The sequence below is a fragment of the Sander vitreus genome, chromosome 14 (genome assembly GCF_031162955.1).
Source record: "Sander vitreus isolate 19-12246 chromosome 14, sanVit1, whole genome shotgun sequence".
Lineage (NCBI taxonomy): Eukaryota > Metazoa > Chordata > Actinopteri > Perciformes > Percidae > Sander > Sander vitreus.
Window position 1 is genome coordinate 21,570,007 of NC_135868.1, and position 16,665 is coordinate 21,586,671.

Here is a 16,665-nt window from a genome sequence, read left to right on the forward strand (position 1 = left end):
ATCGCACCCTGGTGCTATCTAATAATGTTGGCTGGGGTTGCTGAAGTGTGAAATCCAATAAAGAGCTGCTAACGTTAGCCTAGACTCTGATATCATTCAGGACTCCCACACTGTAGGTCAATATTAGGCTACTCTACACAATGGATGTCCCAGTCCTGAACGTAGCCTGGGACCCTACAACATGTTTATTAATGATATGTTGTCTTGGGTTGTGGAAGTAACCAAGTTAGCCATAAAACTACATAGCAAGCTAGTTACCTGGACAGGTTGCAGCTTACACTGGAGCAGGTACACACATGATTTCGATCTTGTGTTTTTGGTTTTGGAAAGGCATACAAAAAAAAGAGACCAAGTCTTTTGATACAGTATGGTTCTTACTAGCACTTGACAGACATGCTGTGCTTGGTTACTGTTGTTAAGCTATGATTGGAGCTTCAACTGAAGAGAAGATAGAGATATAACAGAGGGACCTTGATCAGCAGCATAGTCCTTGACACTATGACTGTTACACTAAATGCACTCTGTCATTCATGCTAGATAGTCAAAGTACTCCTCTCATGTAAGTGTATTTACCTCGAGCCTCAGTAACCAAACACAGTTATATTATCCAGCAGAACTTATTAAGAGAGCTGGAGCCTCGATTGAGATGTCATCGCTAAGTAGATGATTTGCCTCTTCACTTATTACACACACTAATTGCAATACTGTCTCACTTCCTCTCTTCCCCGCTTCCACTCTTCCCGCTCTGCTGACTTTAGCCTCCATCGGCCTAAATTGGCTTCACGTTCCCATTGATTTGGGGTTATTGATCTTAAATATGACCAGAGGGCGGGCATTTGTTCTGCTCATTGACATTAGTGGACAGCAATTGATCTGATCAACAACAGGCCATAACACTGTAGGAAGTCCTCAAAAAGCAGATCTGGAGTAATCTGATTACATGCAGAAATTCACCATCTCCTCTTTCATTGCCATAGAAAGAGAGTTTGACAAGCCAAGTCATATCTGGTTAGAAGTAAAGTCACAGAGGCAGGAGAGGATTAACAGTGGCCCGTCTCTTTGTCTTACTGAATGTAATATCACACATTTCAAAGAGTTTCAGCAGGACAGCCGTAACAAGGATGATAACAGAGTTTAATAAGACTTTTCAGTAGTTTCCACAAGTGCCATCCAACATCGAGAGTTAGGTAATATGATCAAAGAGTTATCAGATCTTGGCTCCCTTGTCACTGTGAATTAAATCTAAATGTCTCCTAAATCTATTTTCTCACTGTTTCATAGACGTCTTAAATTAAAGAATCCCTCATTTCCAATCTTGTTAGGCAAGATTTTTAATCAAGTGTTGAGTCTTTAGTCTAATTTATTTCAAAACAAGTGGAAAGTAGAACTAGATGAACTAGAACTAGTACTTAGTACTAGTACGTAGCAGAATTTGTCTTAAAGGAATACTTCGACATTTTGAAAATATGCTTAGGTGAGTAGATCGGTGTCACTCTTGTATCTGTACAGTACAACATCTGCCTACCAGCACCTTGCAAGCTCTATAATTAACATTTCCATATAAAAACAAAGTGTAAAAGGTATTCTCAACACCTTGAGGTTGCCAGGCAACCAGCAGAGACTTCAGGAATTTACCGTTTACCAAGAAATAGTTTGGCACATAAGCCCACTCTAAAAACACAACTTGGTGTTTTTACTCTTATTATTATGTACAGATTAAACAAATGAGATATAAAGAATTTGTTAACTTTGGACAGAGCCAGGCTTGCTGTTTCCATATGTTTCCAGTCTTTATGCTAAGCAAAGCTAACTGGCTGTTTACTGAAGCCTAGTCTAGCTTTGCCAGACCCTCCTCCAAAGCCCGCTGAAGGAGGGTCTGGCTATTCCACATAGCATTCGGAGATGGGAGAAAAACGTGCTCTGGTTTAATGGCATTTCTTTAAACCAATCAGAATCGTCATGGGCGGTGCTAAACTCCGCACAGAGCCGCTGCAAAATAGTCGTGCGAGAGAAAACTCAGATTGGACAGATAGTCTAGCTAGCTGTCTGGATTTACCCTGCAGAGATCTGAGGAGCAGCTAACCATAGTCCTCATAAAAACACAAAAAAAGCGAGAGGAAACGGAAAATACGTGCATGTATTTTCAGAGAATATAGGATATAGACTACACACATATATATATATATATATATATATATATATATATATATATATATATATATATATATATATATATAGGATATAGACTAACTAAAGCCTTATATTTAACAGACAGACATGAGAGTGGTATTGATCTTTTTTTATCGTACCCTCAGCAAGAAAGCGAAATTGTTCAAAATGTTGCACTATTGTTTTAAGAAACCTATATTGTGAAATTGAATTTCTGCATAGGCAACACCCCCAATTTCTCTTTTGCCAGCAGCTCTCTAAAAAAAGTTGTAATTACTGAATATACAGTATACTTCTTGCATACTATAACCTTCTGCAGGCTATATCAGGACCCTCCCTCACCACTGTGTGCCCCTTTAACAGGATCATCTTTGCTCTGAGGGAATAATCCCTGATTTCTAACAATACTGGCTTAAAAATCACAAGATTACCAGGTGGAGACGAATCCCATTTTAAATTCTGAAACGTCTATTCTAGTCTGATCCGACCTCTATACTTCAGTGAAAACAAAAGGATCATCAACAGTCAGGATGAAAGCTTAAGTGACAGATGTTTGAATGGCAGATGTTACTGCCGGACAGATGGGACGGCCAGTCAACAAGATTAAGAGTGTTTAGATTAAGAGTGGATTGTCAGGCATTTTTGAGCAAATCAGTTGAGCCACATGGACAAACATATGGATGATGTTGTATTTTGATCGAAGGATTGAATGCACTTGGTTCTCCATCCACTTGTTCCTGGAAGTCTGTCTGCTAAGCTTTTTTTAAGTAAAAAAAAAGAGCAATAATCCACTATTTAATCATGTACAGGATGTTAAAAGATGGTATAAGGAAGATATTTAGCAGTAAACAATGCAAGTAGCAGCACATGTCCTTGTGTCTTTCATTTTGATGCTACACTTCAGGCTTTGAAATGCTCTTTTAGGCATCTATTTAGTGTCAAAATGTTTTGACAAAACCCTTTTTCAGGCATGAACCATGACACTTAGGAGTAGCTGCACACATTTCCATGTCATTGTACATGTCACTCATCTGCCTCATTTATAGACTGTCAGTGGTGCGATGCCATGTCTAGTTCAGTGAAGGCTGGGGGAGATCATTACACATCATTACACCTGATTGTTGACAGCGCTTCAATGGTGACAAATACGGTAAGAAGCAGCAAAAGAAATTACCCGACCTCTGCTTTTTTCATTCATTCTAACCTTACATAGCCAGTCTCTATTCCCAGTCCCTCAACATATAATAACCAACATCCTGGAGCCATAAGATTACACATATCTGTACTGTGAAATACGTGTCATCATGGGAAATAGTGCTTGGCGGTGAACTTGGAGTAATTGCTGTTATGACATGAATAACATAACAATAATGGTTCATATTGTTGAGGAGAAAAAATTGAGGTGATGTACATTAAGAAAAATATAAGAGCCTCCTCCACCATGACACCCCAACCCCCCTCCTTCCTGTCTTCCGCCTTGTCAAACCTGATAATCCTGACACATGCTAAGGCAACCCTAATAAGATACTACACCTCATATGGACAGAGGGAATGGGACATTGTGAGACACACAGAGCACTAATCCTCTGCAAGACTGCAGGACAGAATGATTGTGCAGCGCTGGAAGACACCGGCACATGCTGTCAACACCATTTTGTGCTGAGCATTTGGACTAGATGAGGACGAAGGAAGTGACAGAATGTACCGAGGTGATAGAGACTGATCGGAGGGGCTTGGAGGGAAAGAAATATTGAGAGCAGGGATGAATTAACGAGTTAATGGTGGAAGCGAAAGAGATGAATAGAGAGAGAGAGAGAGAGAGAGAGAGAGAGAGAGAGAGAGAGAGCACGAGGAGAGATACTGACAGACAGAAGAAAAAGAGAGAGAAGAGGGGGTGTGAGACAAAGAGTGACAGAGAAGGAGCGAGGAGAGAGGAGGAAATGCAGACGGGCATGTTTCTATGGGCACTCAGGAAAGAGTTGGGATGAGGGAATCTTGCATCATCGCGGCAGGCCAATGAAAAGGCTCGGTTAAAATGTTCAAAGGGAGTGTCCTAGCAACAGCAGAGTAAATACCATCGCAGCCACCATTCCATCTTAGACTGAAAAAAAGGAAACCTACGCACACACACACACACACACACACACACACACACACACACACACACACACACACACACACACACACAGATCAGTTAGCTGTTTCAGTGCACCTTGCCATTTACTCAAATGGGTTGTAATCTGCATACTCTGATTCATGACCATACAGTGAAACCTTTATGGCACTGACTGTATGTAAGCATGTTTCACATGACTGTGATAAATCATGGCAAACATAAAACATATATTGTCTCTATTTATAGATAGACAAGATGTATGACATTCAGTACTATGTTATTTTAGATGGTATCTGTGTATATATGAGTATATGTAATACACACACATTTACATACACATGTGTATTGATAAATGTATCTGTAAATATGTTTGTGCATATATATTATATATGTATATGAATAAGTGTATGCATAGCTATGTTGTGTAAAAAAAAAAAAAAAGAGAGGATAAGACATACCTGCATATTGTTTGTGGATGTATTGTAAAATGACATTGTAGGTTACACCATGACCTCCTTGCAAACCACCATGACCTCCTTGCAAACCAAAGTGTGTGTGTGTGTGTGTGTGTGTGTGTGTGTGTGTGTGTGTGTGTGTGTGTGTGTGTGTGTGTGTGTGTTTGTGTCATAAAAGTAATGGCAGTAAATCATTGTTTAATCTACTCATATGGATTATAAACAGAGTCAGTAGATTAGAGAGGGATAGACAGGGACCAGATATTTCAATTACACACCTCTCCCCCTCCACCCGCCCATTGTCACTCAAACACCAACAGTACTTTAGCATGCTTTCTCTTTCCACCTTACTGTTTATTCATCTCTCCATCCATCGCACTCTCATTCCCCCGCACACACAAAGAAGACCTGCAGAGTCGCACGGTAGGTCACCCTTTCTGCTCTCCCGCTCTGTCAACAACCTCATGTACACCCTTTCCTCCACCAGAAATGTTGTCACATTTGAAAGGACCAAACACTCCTGAAAAGCCTTAGCCCTCATTCATCCATCCCTCCATTCAGTTTTTTCCTCCCTCCCTCTCCCTCTTTCCTTTCCTCCTCCCTGTTTTCCACTCTAGTCGCATGCAACCACCCCTTCTGATCAGAAGTGCAATCTGGGGCTATTGTTTTTAGCAGGCTGTTTACAGAGACGGCTTGCACAAGCACACACACACACACACACACACACACACACACACACACACACACACACACCTAACTGTATAAAATTGGATACGTTTTGTAGTGATGCTAAGAATTCCTGATATAATGCATTTGTGATAATTGAGCTGAAAAGGCTAGGAGGCATGTGATGTGATGGTTCTAGGTCACAGTGTATGTCCTGTGACCAAACCATCATACAAACACACAATGTGGGCTACATATTCTCCTGATTGATTCCTGCTAATACACAGAATAATGGCTATTTTCTGAGGTGTGTGTGTGTGTGTGTGTGTGTGTGTGTGTGTGTGTGTGTGTGTATATATATATATATGTGTGTGACTATGACTGTGGCATTGGCCGTGCCGCTCTGGCTAAGCACTGCAGTGAAAGAGAACAAGCCCCAGTTGACCAGCCTCACAGGGTTTGATGTGGTCGGACCAAATTCAACGCTCCCTCCCTACCCCCCCAGGATCCTGACCCATGCTAGTCCTCCACAGTCCTTCTAACAACAGGCACAAGCACCATCGTTCAGTCAAACCCCTCTGCAACCAAGCACCAGTCAGCCACCAGCCGTAGTCTAGAGTCTAACCGACATCCATCCTCCAGCCTCAGCCTCCTCCTCTTCCTCCTGCAAAGCCAGCTTGCAGCCTCTCTTTTTAGGTGCAGGGTGTGACTGTAAAGCCCCTTCTTACTATCGGATCTAAACAGATGGAGCAATGGTGAGACATAAAATGTAGAGAAAAAATGAAGAGAGCGTAGGCTCAGCTTACCGGCTGGGCGTGCAGGACGGGAGGATGATGCCTCTGACACTGCTCTTCCTTCCGTCTCTCTGGACCGAGGGTGAAACACAGATGGATGCAGGGAACAAAAGAGAAGGACACAAAGTGACACCAGCCGCTGGTGGCTAGAGAGAGAATGAAACGAGAATAAAGAAGAAAGAGGATGCAAAAAAAGAGGGAAAAAAGTCCTTGTGTTGCTTTTCTCTGTCTTTCTTGGAGAGACTCCTTTATCCTTGTGAGCCAGAGGGCTGTGGATTCACCTAAACACTGAGCACACGCAATGCCTCACGCCACACAGCCCTCCCTCTTCCTCTCTCGCTCTCTGCACTAAAGACAGCAGCTGTTGGTCTATGAGAAATAGAACGCTATGTCCCCCTCCCTCTCCCCCTTCTCCTCCTACCACGCTCGCTCACAAAGACCCCCACCACACACACACACACACACACACACACACACACACACACACACACACACACACACACACATTCGGCATGTCCTCACAACACCCCCTCCCCCTTTGACGAACATCTACCACTAGCCTGCTGGCAATAAGAGGAGGGGGCACCACTGTGTGTGTGTGTGTGTGTGTGTGTGTGTGTGTGTGTGTGTGTGTGTGTGTGTGTGTGTGTGTGCGCGTGTGGTGCAGAGTTGTATTGTGTTTGACATTGTTTCAGCAGCAGAGTGACTTTTTCTGTCCATACAGTGTGAAAGTGAATCATGGTGAGTAAGGATGTGCAGCAGGGTATTTTTACAAACTGTGTGGGTGACTGCTGAGCATCTCTTGCTACTGTGCTGCAGAGGAGAAGGAAATTCACTTTATTTGTTAGTGTGAGGCTGTTTATATTTACTGTAAGACAGTAAGAACGGCACAGAGCAACCATGGGCATAAATGAGCTGACATTTATGAAACAGTTACTATAACAGGTCAGGTAACTACTGTCGTGTGTGCGTGTGTGTCCTTCCCTCTTGGTCCTTGTCATTCAGTAAGAGTTTGGTATGGTGAAAACTCTGTTAGAGACCCTTACTTTAGGGTCGCAGCCCGGAATAACGGCATGGTTAAATGAGCCATGGCGAAATTGTCACTTTATATATGTGTGTGCGTGTGTGTGTGTGTGTGTGTGTGTGTGTGTGTGTGTGTGTGTGTGTGTGTGTGTGTGTGTGTGTGTGGAGGGGTGGGGGAGTGTCTATTGTCTGGTGGTCTTCTACCCAGATCAGTGTTGATGGCAGGCCACCCGGGGGACTGAAACAATGAAAAAGAGCTGAAGGCCACATGCTGCCATGTGATACTTGAGGGCAGAATCAGGTTGGAACCCCTGGTGCCCTTTTATAATCAGGTTACAAAATGAGTGTATTTGGGGACAGTGAGAGGAGTCAAGTTGGTGAACTTTTCCCACTGAGGACGTTATTAATATTTAAACAGGTTGTTGTGTCAAATGTAAACCAGGAAGACAGTTGTCGTGGGAATATAACAAATTTACTTCACTTCTTAGGAAAACCATGCAAAACGTTACTTACTACTTACTTAACGTTAGAAAACTTTGGATAAAAGAAATACTTAATAATTCAAGGTTTACACAGAGTTCAAAAGAAGTGTTTACTAGAAAAAAAATCATCCAGCATGGAGAGGTGTCTGCACTAGCAGAGTAGTGATAAGCACAGACGAGCTCCCATGTGGCCTTGGTTAGTAACTATCTGTGTATGATGATCTATAACTAGCATGCTAGTAGCTAATAATACCACCACTTAGATTAGCTGAGTGGTTACTAGTTAGCTAGAAGTGCCCTTCTCTCACATTTGACGTTTACTTTTTTGTCATAACATTTGTCAAATAATTCAGTTCAGATGTCATCATATGCAAAGCCTTGCATGTGATGTTGATAATAAGAAACAAGACAGTCTCTGTGCTGTCTGCTAAACCTAAATGAAAACCAGAGGAAGAGTTTAATGTCTACCAATATGGCTCTTCCTGTTTTTGAAGCTGTGTCTGAGAAGTGGATCTTCTGACTGCTACTTTCACATGACCAAACATTGTCCAACATTACTAAACAGACTTCAGATCGGCAGCTTGTAATCACATGAAAACATTAAAAATAGTTTTGTTTTGACCTCAACTTCCCTGTTATAATACATTATTAACTCTGCAGACATGATCTTGTAATACAAATAATAATAGAATAGTTAGCAGAATTGATGAACTATGAACCAAACCATGTTATAGTGAAAAAAAACATATAGGTACAATATATTTCAACCACTGCATACATGCATATTTGAGCATTAATACTGTCAAGGCACACGCTCTAAGAAATAACTTTGAGTAGACTCCATATACCAGAATGCACCTATTCCATCTGTAGTACATCACGGAGGAAGAAACATGGTGCTGCAGTGGTTGACACCCTCCTGTTAGCTGGCAACTGAGCGCCACAAAGATGAAACGGACACCAAAGATAAGGAAGGGAAAGGCAGAATAGGAAAAACAGTGATCACTTCATTTTGTAGTGCAATAAAAGGTTTTTAGCTTTATATTTAACAATGAAGAGTTTCCCTACGTGGATGTCAGATAAGGCCGAGGAATGGAAGAGAACCAACGTCACACATTTTTTCATGAGTCACTGAAGCTCATTGAGTGGTAGTTTATTATAAAGCTGTTTGCACCGATCTGTTCAGTGATTAGGTCCTGAGGATATGTCCTGAAATTTGAGGCTTTGGCAGCACATAAATGGAGGCATCTGTTGGTGTTGGTGCACAGCAGTTTACAGTAAATGTGATGGCCTGAGCCATTCTCTCCTTTTGAAAATGACTCCGACATAGGCTGAGATCATTTATTTACTCACTGCATCCGTATCTGGAAGGCTTTCAAACAATTAAATACTCCAATTTTACAGTTGTAACAAGCAGGGCCACCCCATAATGACTCAAATATGCACAGGACCAGATGTTTTCTTTGAAACAAGAGACAGGGCAGTGAGCTTTACCTGTTGTCTGTGAATAAACATCATCTTTGATGTGAGGCTTTGTATTGAACCCTCCTGACTAACTGAACTCTGGCTAACAGATAAATTGTTTACATCTCACCACACTGTGAAATTCAATTCTGTATGCTGTTAATGGTAGACTCACACCAGTGTCTTTCTGTGTGTGTGTGTGTGTGTGTGTGTGTGTGTGTGTGTGTGTGTGTGTGTGTGTGTGTGTGTGTGTGTGTGTGTGTGTGTGTGTGTGCGCCAGACTGAACAGCAGATACTGCAGACCCCAGCTGAGACACATGATCATCACCTGCTCTGAAAGACAGCGGCTTTGCACTGAAGGAGACCAACATGAATACATGACTCGTTTCCAAGGATACTGTGGGAGGATGGTGAGTAAGTCAATTTGCATAAGCTTCTAGGGAAAGTTTGCCTCCAGAGAACCCTACTGTATACAGTCCCTCAGTACATAAATATGAATTAATGATTGCTAAGCCGCTCATTAACTTGGTTAATTGAACAGAAGTCTCTGTTTCATGCTCTTTATCTGATAATATGTTAAATTATCCTTTAACATTGTATCATCTGTGAAATTGAAAGCATTTTCAGTTTGATTGTCCATACTGATTATACGGTGCAAAAGATGACAAGCTGTCTTCTCGAGACCCAACCTGCAATATGTGAATGTGCAAAACAGAAATGGAGGTCTTTTTTGGGCTGAAATATTAATACCTGAGCATTATTGCCAACCAGCACCTTGGATTATTTATATAGTGTCTATTATTTTTTAGGTCAGTTGTCCCATCCTGCTTGCCGTTGCATGAATGGCAGAGACTGCCTGTGGTGTGTGAGCCAGTCCTCAGATGAATTTATTCTTTATAAAGGCAGGCTTTATATTAATTATGAGGAGAATGAAAGTGCACCAGTGAGAGAACAACAAAGCTGGGGACATTTATTTCAGGAGAATTCTATACAAAAATCTCATATTTTAGCACGAAAGGAAATGTGTGGAAAAAGCTCAACAAAAAAATCATAGGTTGGTCTTAAATTAAGATGACTTGATTATTTGTGTAATCACTTTTAAGGAATATTAAAATTGCAACAGGAGATAATTTGATGAAACAGGCTTTCTTTAAGTAGGTTTGTATTAAAGTGAGACTGTATCAATCACTGTGGACACAAGTGACAATTGAGAAAAATGGTAAATGCCAAAAGATAGTCTAATAGTAGCACAAGAAAAAACAGAATCATCAGTGAACTCACTCAGTATTGTCAGCAATACCTACCTACATTTAGCTAACATTAGCCACCATAAGCTACTGGTCATACCAGACCAATGCTACGTTTACACGTGGCCGGCTATTTTCATAAACGGACATTTCAACCTCTCCGTTTTCAAAAATAAAATCGTGCACAGCTGTCAGTTTTCAGAAAAGTGTTCGTTTACACATACCCGTGTATATATGACGTCAATGCCGTCAAGAGCAGGCCAAACCTGTAGGTGGCAGTGTAACGAGAAGCTCAAGCCCACGTTAGCCAATCAGAATCCCGAAAATAGCAACAACAGCAACGAATCGCAATGAATCACTTCCTCTCGCTTCTCTTCCTCACTTCCTCGGCTGTCTAAACCTCCGTTTGTCTCAGTTTACATGCAAACGTGCAAACAAAATTTTCCAAAATCTCCAATCTGGCCGGAGGTTTGTAGAAAGACTCATTTTCAGAGGCGAATTCTCCGTTTTCTAGTAAACGAAGGGCAAAAACAAAGGGAAATGTCTCAGTTTGTCAAAATAATGACGTGTAGACAGGGTCCAAGAAAAGTTGCATCCGCCAAACCCTTAGTGTTTTGAATTGTGGAAGGATGTGTTTTATTGCTTATAATTACTGTTTTTCATTTGTAAGAAACACAGTTTCACTTTAACTGATTTGATATTCATTCTTCCCGTCTAAAGGAACAAATGTAAAAACCAGCAGTCATAGTCCATCATGGTGACCTTTGACATCCACAGTCAAGCTGTCCAAACCAAAAGAATTCTAGCCACATTGTTGACATACTCCCATAAATCATGACATTTAACAGAAATCTCAGGGTTTACTGCGTTATGCTTATTCCATTAAAGGGGAACTCTTTTACACATCAAAGTCTGCTTGCAGGTCTTGGGAAGTACTGCTGCATATGTGGAAACAGTTGTAGACTGCCTTTTATGGTTTCGGAGGGAGCTGTGTGAAGTCTTGAATTATATTGCCTCTTATGATGTCACTTGAGTCAGCATCGTTTGGGGCTGAAGACTGCAAGTTTGAAAATGAAAATAATCTGGGAGTGACTTACCAGATCTCTGTAGCCCACTCCTCATCTCTGTTTTAGGCTGCCGGCTCCAGGCTACATTAGCCGCTACTAGCATTACACACCAGAATCTCCAACCAAAGGGTCGGCGGTCGAGTTGCATTGTGGGTAGGGTAGGTGCCAGGTTTTGACAAGGAAGATGAATGTGTGGAATAAAAGAGACGACATTAACACTAACCCTAACCCTTTTTTTTTTTTCAAACTGTCCATTGTGAGTTTAACTATGTTATAGAAGTACTCTTGTTATAGAAGTACCTTTTAAAAAAGATAATCAGGGTGAACATGTTCAACAATTTTAAATAAGTTATTATTTTGCATGACTAGGTTCACAGTGTCAAATGTTGTCTTATTCCTCTCATAAAAGGACGGAACATCTGAAGCCTGGACCAGTCACATTGCACCACAGACATCCGTACTGTAGCCCACACTCTCCCTCCATGACTCTCACCAGCTAAATGTTAGTCTTCCATATCGATGAGTATGTGGGCAGCGGGAGAGCTGGCATCAAGCAGTCATTACTCACAGTGTCAGAATCAAGAAAATTAGAGCTTTGTAAATGTATATTATCAGTGTGGACCGACTTTTGCTTTTGACATGGAAGGTAAATGTTGCTGGGAAGTGCTCTGTCACTTAGTAACTAACATTACTATACATACATACTGTGCATACCATACAACCATCCCCACTCACAGATACATTCACCTGCCTCTCCAATCTCCAGCCTCTTCCCCCTCCACTCCACCTCTTCCTCTCCTATGCCTATTTCTGTCGTCTTATTTGGAGTCATTGACAGAAGTGTGGTAGCTCAACACCCCCTCCCACACACACACACACACACACACACACACACACACACACACACAAACACAAACACAAACACACACACACACACACACACACACACACACACACACACACACACACACACACACACACACACACACACACACACATACATACACACCCGTCCATCCACTCTCCTCCATCCTCCTCCCATTTTACCCTGCCGTTACAGTCGCTGTGGTCTCCCTGCCCCTGCAACACCCCTGCTGAGCTCACGCGGTTAGTACAGTCTGCCTGTGCTCTCTCCTTATAAGGGCAAAATACATTGACAGAGGCAGAGATAGGGGGGCTGTACCAGCACAGGCAGGCAGGTAGGGGGACAGTAGCTCTAACAGGAGGAGAGAGAAATGATGCCAGAGGAGCAGAGATTAGGAAAAAGTGAACAGGGAGAAGGAGAGATGAAGATGGCCAGGGAGAGAGGGCGATGGGGATTGTGTCATAAAAAATTGGGTTCAACTAAAGCTTGGGGGCTTATGAAAGAAAATAGCCACTGAGGAGGCCAGTAGCACATTTAGTGGCATTGATTTTCAGATTTCAAGATCTAGTTTTTCTCCGTGAATTTCATTTAATTTCATGGTAGAACACCCTACCAAGAAACACAAAACCCACTAAAACCAAAGTTAATCAGATTAGAAACGGCTGATATTTAGTCTGAATATGAAATATTTGTAAATTTCTAAATGTTATTTTTGGAAAGACAAAAACAGTGAAACAGCATTAAGACAAATATAACAAAACCTTCTTCCAAAACCCCTAATTATCATATTTCCGACTGCGTGTACCATGTCTCCAAAGCTGATCAAAGTGCCAAGCACTTTAAGTAGCCTGGCTAATGCAGACCACAAATCAAAAAAATAAGCCATTCATAAAATGAACAATTAAGTGAATGTATGCATCAATTATGGTAAATGTTAGGTTTGGTACCCTAAACCTAACATTGTAATATAAAACACTCATGCAAAGGAGGCTTTGGCTCCAGAACGTATTGCTCATTGCTTGTGATATAACTCTAAAATGCAGAAAAGTTTCCTCCCAGTGGAAGACATTTGTCATCCCCAAAGGTGATGTCAGCAAGTGTCAGAATCTGACACAGTAAAATGTATTGGCTTGTTGGCTGGATCAGAATCACAATCAGAAAAGCGTTTATTGCCACAGTAAGTTACACTTATGTGGAATTTGCCTTTTGCTCAGAAACTCCATCTTTATCAATACTGACAGTAGCATCAGTATTGATAACAATGACTGCTGTCAGCATCATCATTATTTAATCATCATGTTCTTCCACGTCATGATAAAGTATTGATCAGTTATACAAAATGTAATCAAACAAAAAGCTTTAAAATAAGAAGAGGAAAATGATCCATCCTGCCTTGTATCAATGCTTCAGGCTGGTGTAATGGTGTGAGGGGTATTTTCTTGACACACGTTGGGCCCCTTTGTTCTAACTGAGCATAATTTAATGTCACGGCCTACCTGAGTATTGTTGCTGATGTCTAAATCGTTATGACAAAAGTGTACCATCTTCTGGCTACTTCCAGCAGGATAACGCGCCATGTCACAAAGCTCAAATCATCTCAAACTGGTTGTATAGAGCACATTTGGGATGTGGTGGAACGGGAGATTTGCATTATGGATGTGCAGCTGACAAATCTGCAGAACTGCAATGATGCTATCATGTCAGTATGGACCAAAATGTGTAAGGAATGTTTTCCAGCAGCTTGTTGAATCTATGCCAGGAAGAATTAAGGCAGTTCTGAAGGAAAAAGGGGGTCAGTACCAGCAAGGTGTGGTGGCTGGCGAGTGTACAGTATATGCAGTTCATTATATGTCAAAAGATGAACACATGAACTTGAATGTGCATGATCAGCTTCAAATATAAAGTTCAGTGTGGTGTGTGACAGAGAGTGCGGGAGGGTAAGGAGTCTTAGTTTCTTGTGCAAGTCACAGGGAACAGATAAAATTAAGTTTTTCCCCTGTCAAGCTTGTGTGTGTTTGCGTGTGTGTGCCGGTCCTGTTGGTTCAGCTGGAGCATTTCTCAGCGTCACACCTCTTGTGTAGCAGGAGGCCTGGTCTGCCTGCGAGGACTGGGCAGGTGCTAATTGGTCTTATAGCTTCTGAATGGAGGTGCCTGCCATGAATGGAGGTGAATGTGTCGAGTGGGGGGGGGGGGGGGGGGGCGGATGGTCCTCATGTAATCCATGTGTGTTTGTTCAGTGTGTGTGTGTGTGTGTGTGTGTGTGTGTGGTACATAAGCGTCAGCAGTGCCACAGACTGCATAAACACACCTCCTCTCTGTGCGCTGGTATCTGTCTCCGTTAAGGTAAATAGACCCCTCATTTTGTCGCAGATGGAGGGATGACACCCCTTTGGGAATGATGCGGGAAGAGAGATGCAAATCCATTTAGTCACAGGTCCCTAAGTGGAGTAAAAGGCAGAAGCAAGGAGGGGAAGAGAAGGGAATTAAACCAACATAACACCCGGCTGCTAAGTGTGTCAGCATCTATGAAAGGAAGCAGGCAGGGGGTCGTTAATGGCGTAGGGTTTGTGTGTGTTTGTTTCGGCATATATATATATATATATATATATATATATATATATATATATATATATATATATCAGTATGAAACATCTGCTCTAGTTGATCTTTACCAACCTGTAGGCAATATTTTATTTACTCTGAGTAATTCCCCCACGGGGATAAAACTCAAACCCACCCTAAAGCCTAGCAACTGAGCAGATCTTAGAAGAAAATAGATCAGATGAATAAATAGGATCTTGAAGGAGTTTGGAGTTTTCTTACCATCTTTCCTCTCAGACTATATAACAGTGAACTATCTCCTCACATCTCTCCATCATGTTTCTCAACTGGCATTCCCTTTGAAGGAATTAGGGAATGAAAACTGATGAGAGAGAGAGATGAGTCTTGATAACTATCTCTGTTGTGTTATAAAAAGAGACTGTAATATAACCCAAGAGGAGAGATGGAGTTGTTGGGATGAGTAAACTGAAGGACATACAAGAACAAGGGCACAGATTTACAATGTTGGGGGAGGGGGGGGTTGCTGACAGGATAGACCAGCATTTGAGCACAAAGGGCTCTTTTAATTGGCAGTAGTTAATATTAATGGTACATCATGTATGCTGATTTTTCTAAACTTCAGAAGAAAACACATTTACTTGCCTCAGCTCCCTAGCATGGTTCTCACCAGCAACAAATAGCTAGAACTTGTTTTCAGTATTATACATCATTGGAGAGAGAAAAAAGACTCACTAGCAACAACATAACCATCCTCATACCCAGAATGCATCACTTTTCAAGCAACAGGCCATTGAGGCCCTACAGAGACTGTCCTCGATCTATACCAAGTAACAGTATTTTGGGTAGCATTGTTATTATTGACGGAGACTGAGAAGATTTCTGTAGCTATTATATTTTGTACCCATTTCAAGTGTGTGCACAATATATCATATTTTATTTTAAAATTTATATTATGGTTTTTGTTTTCCAATACCAAGTGAAAGTGCCGCACACAGTTTTGGCTCCTTGTCGTGGCATAATGTGAAAGAACATGTAGGCTAGACTGCTGGTCCCTTGTCTTTACTGTAAGTATTTTTTATGTAGTGGGCAATTGAAATAAAGTACCTGTGTGTAATGTATTTGTAGGTCTCTTTTAAAAGCATATTTATTCTCCTTATTTACTTTACCTTTGTCCCTACTAAAATGCCCAGCAAGTGTTTCATTTGGTACTATTTCAATTTTTAGACATATGTAGACATACAGTATGCAATCTGTGACAAGGGGTCCTCAGGCCAAAAAGGCAACATTGACTTACGCATGGTGATGATTCAGGCTGACTTTAAGACTGACTTTCAGAAGCTATTGGCTCAAAATGAGATGATGCACTGTTGGATGAGTCACAGTGACCACATAGTCACTGGGTAAAGAAAAGGGGTTAACACATTGTTTGTGTATATGTGTGTGTGTCTGTATCAGTGCCAATAGGAGAAGCTGTGGAGGGGGGGGACTTGGGGTGTCCCAGAAATGGTCAATTGCCCCTCACCCTTCCCCCCACGTTGGGCACCCACATGGACAGTGACAGACTAGAAAAAGGGGAAGGAAAGAAAGCCAGAGAGAGACGATGGAGGGATGCCAGCATGTCTTCCCCCTGGCACCCGGATGATCCTCATGGCCTGTCTGTTGCACCCTCTTTGTGCAGATCCATTTAAACACTATCAGTTGAAAACAGATCCTGGATTACCAGAGCTTTAGGGGTGAGGGTGCATATTCCCTATA

General features: G+C 41.7%; 1 protein-coding gene across 1 annotated transcript in view; it reads right to left on the minus strand.

The window, feature by feature from the left end:
* Positions 1-6,458, minus strand: part of fam49al (family with sequence similarity 49 member A, like) — a 30,814-nt gene extending 24,356 nt beyond the window's left edge. Inside the window, exon 1 of the mRNA XM_078267660.1 lies at positions 6,213-6,458. The gene's annotated coding sequence lies outside the window, so the exon portion shown is untranslated. The remainder of the gene's footprint in view (positions 1-6,212) is intronic.
* Between the last annotated feature and the right edge of the window lie 10,207 nt (positions 6,459-16,665).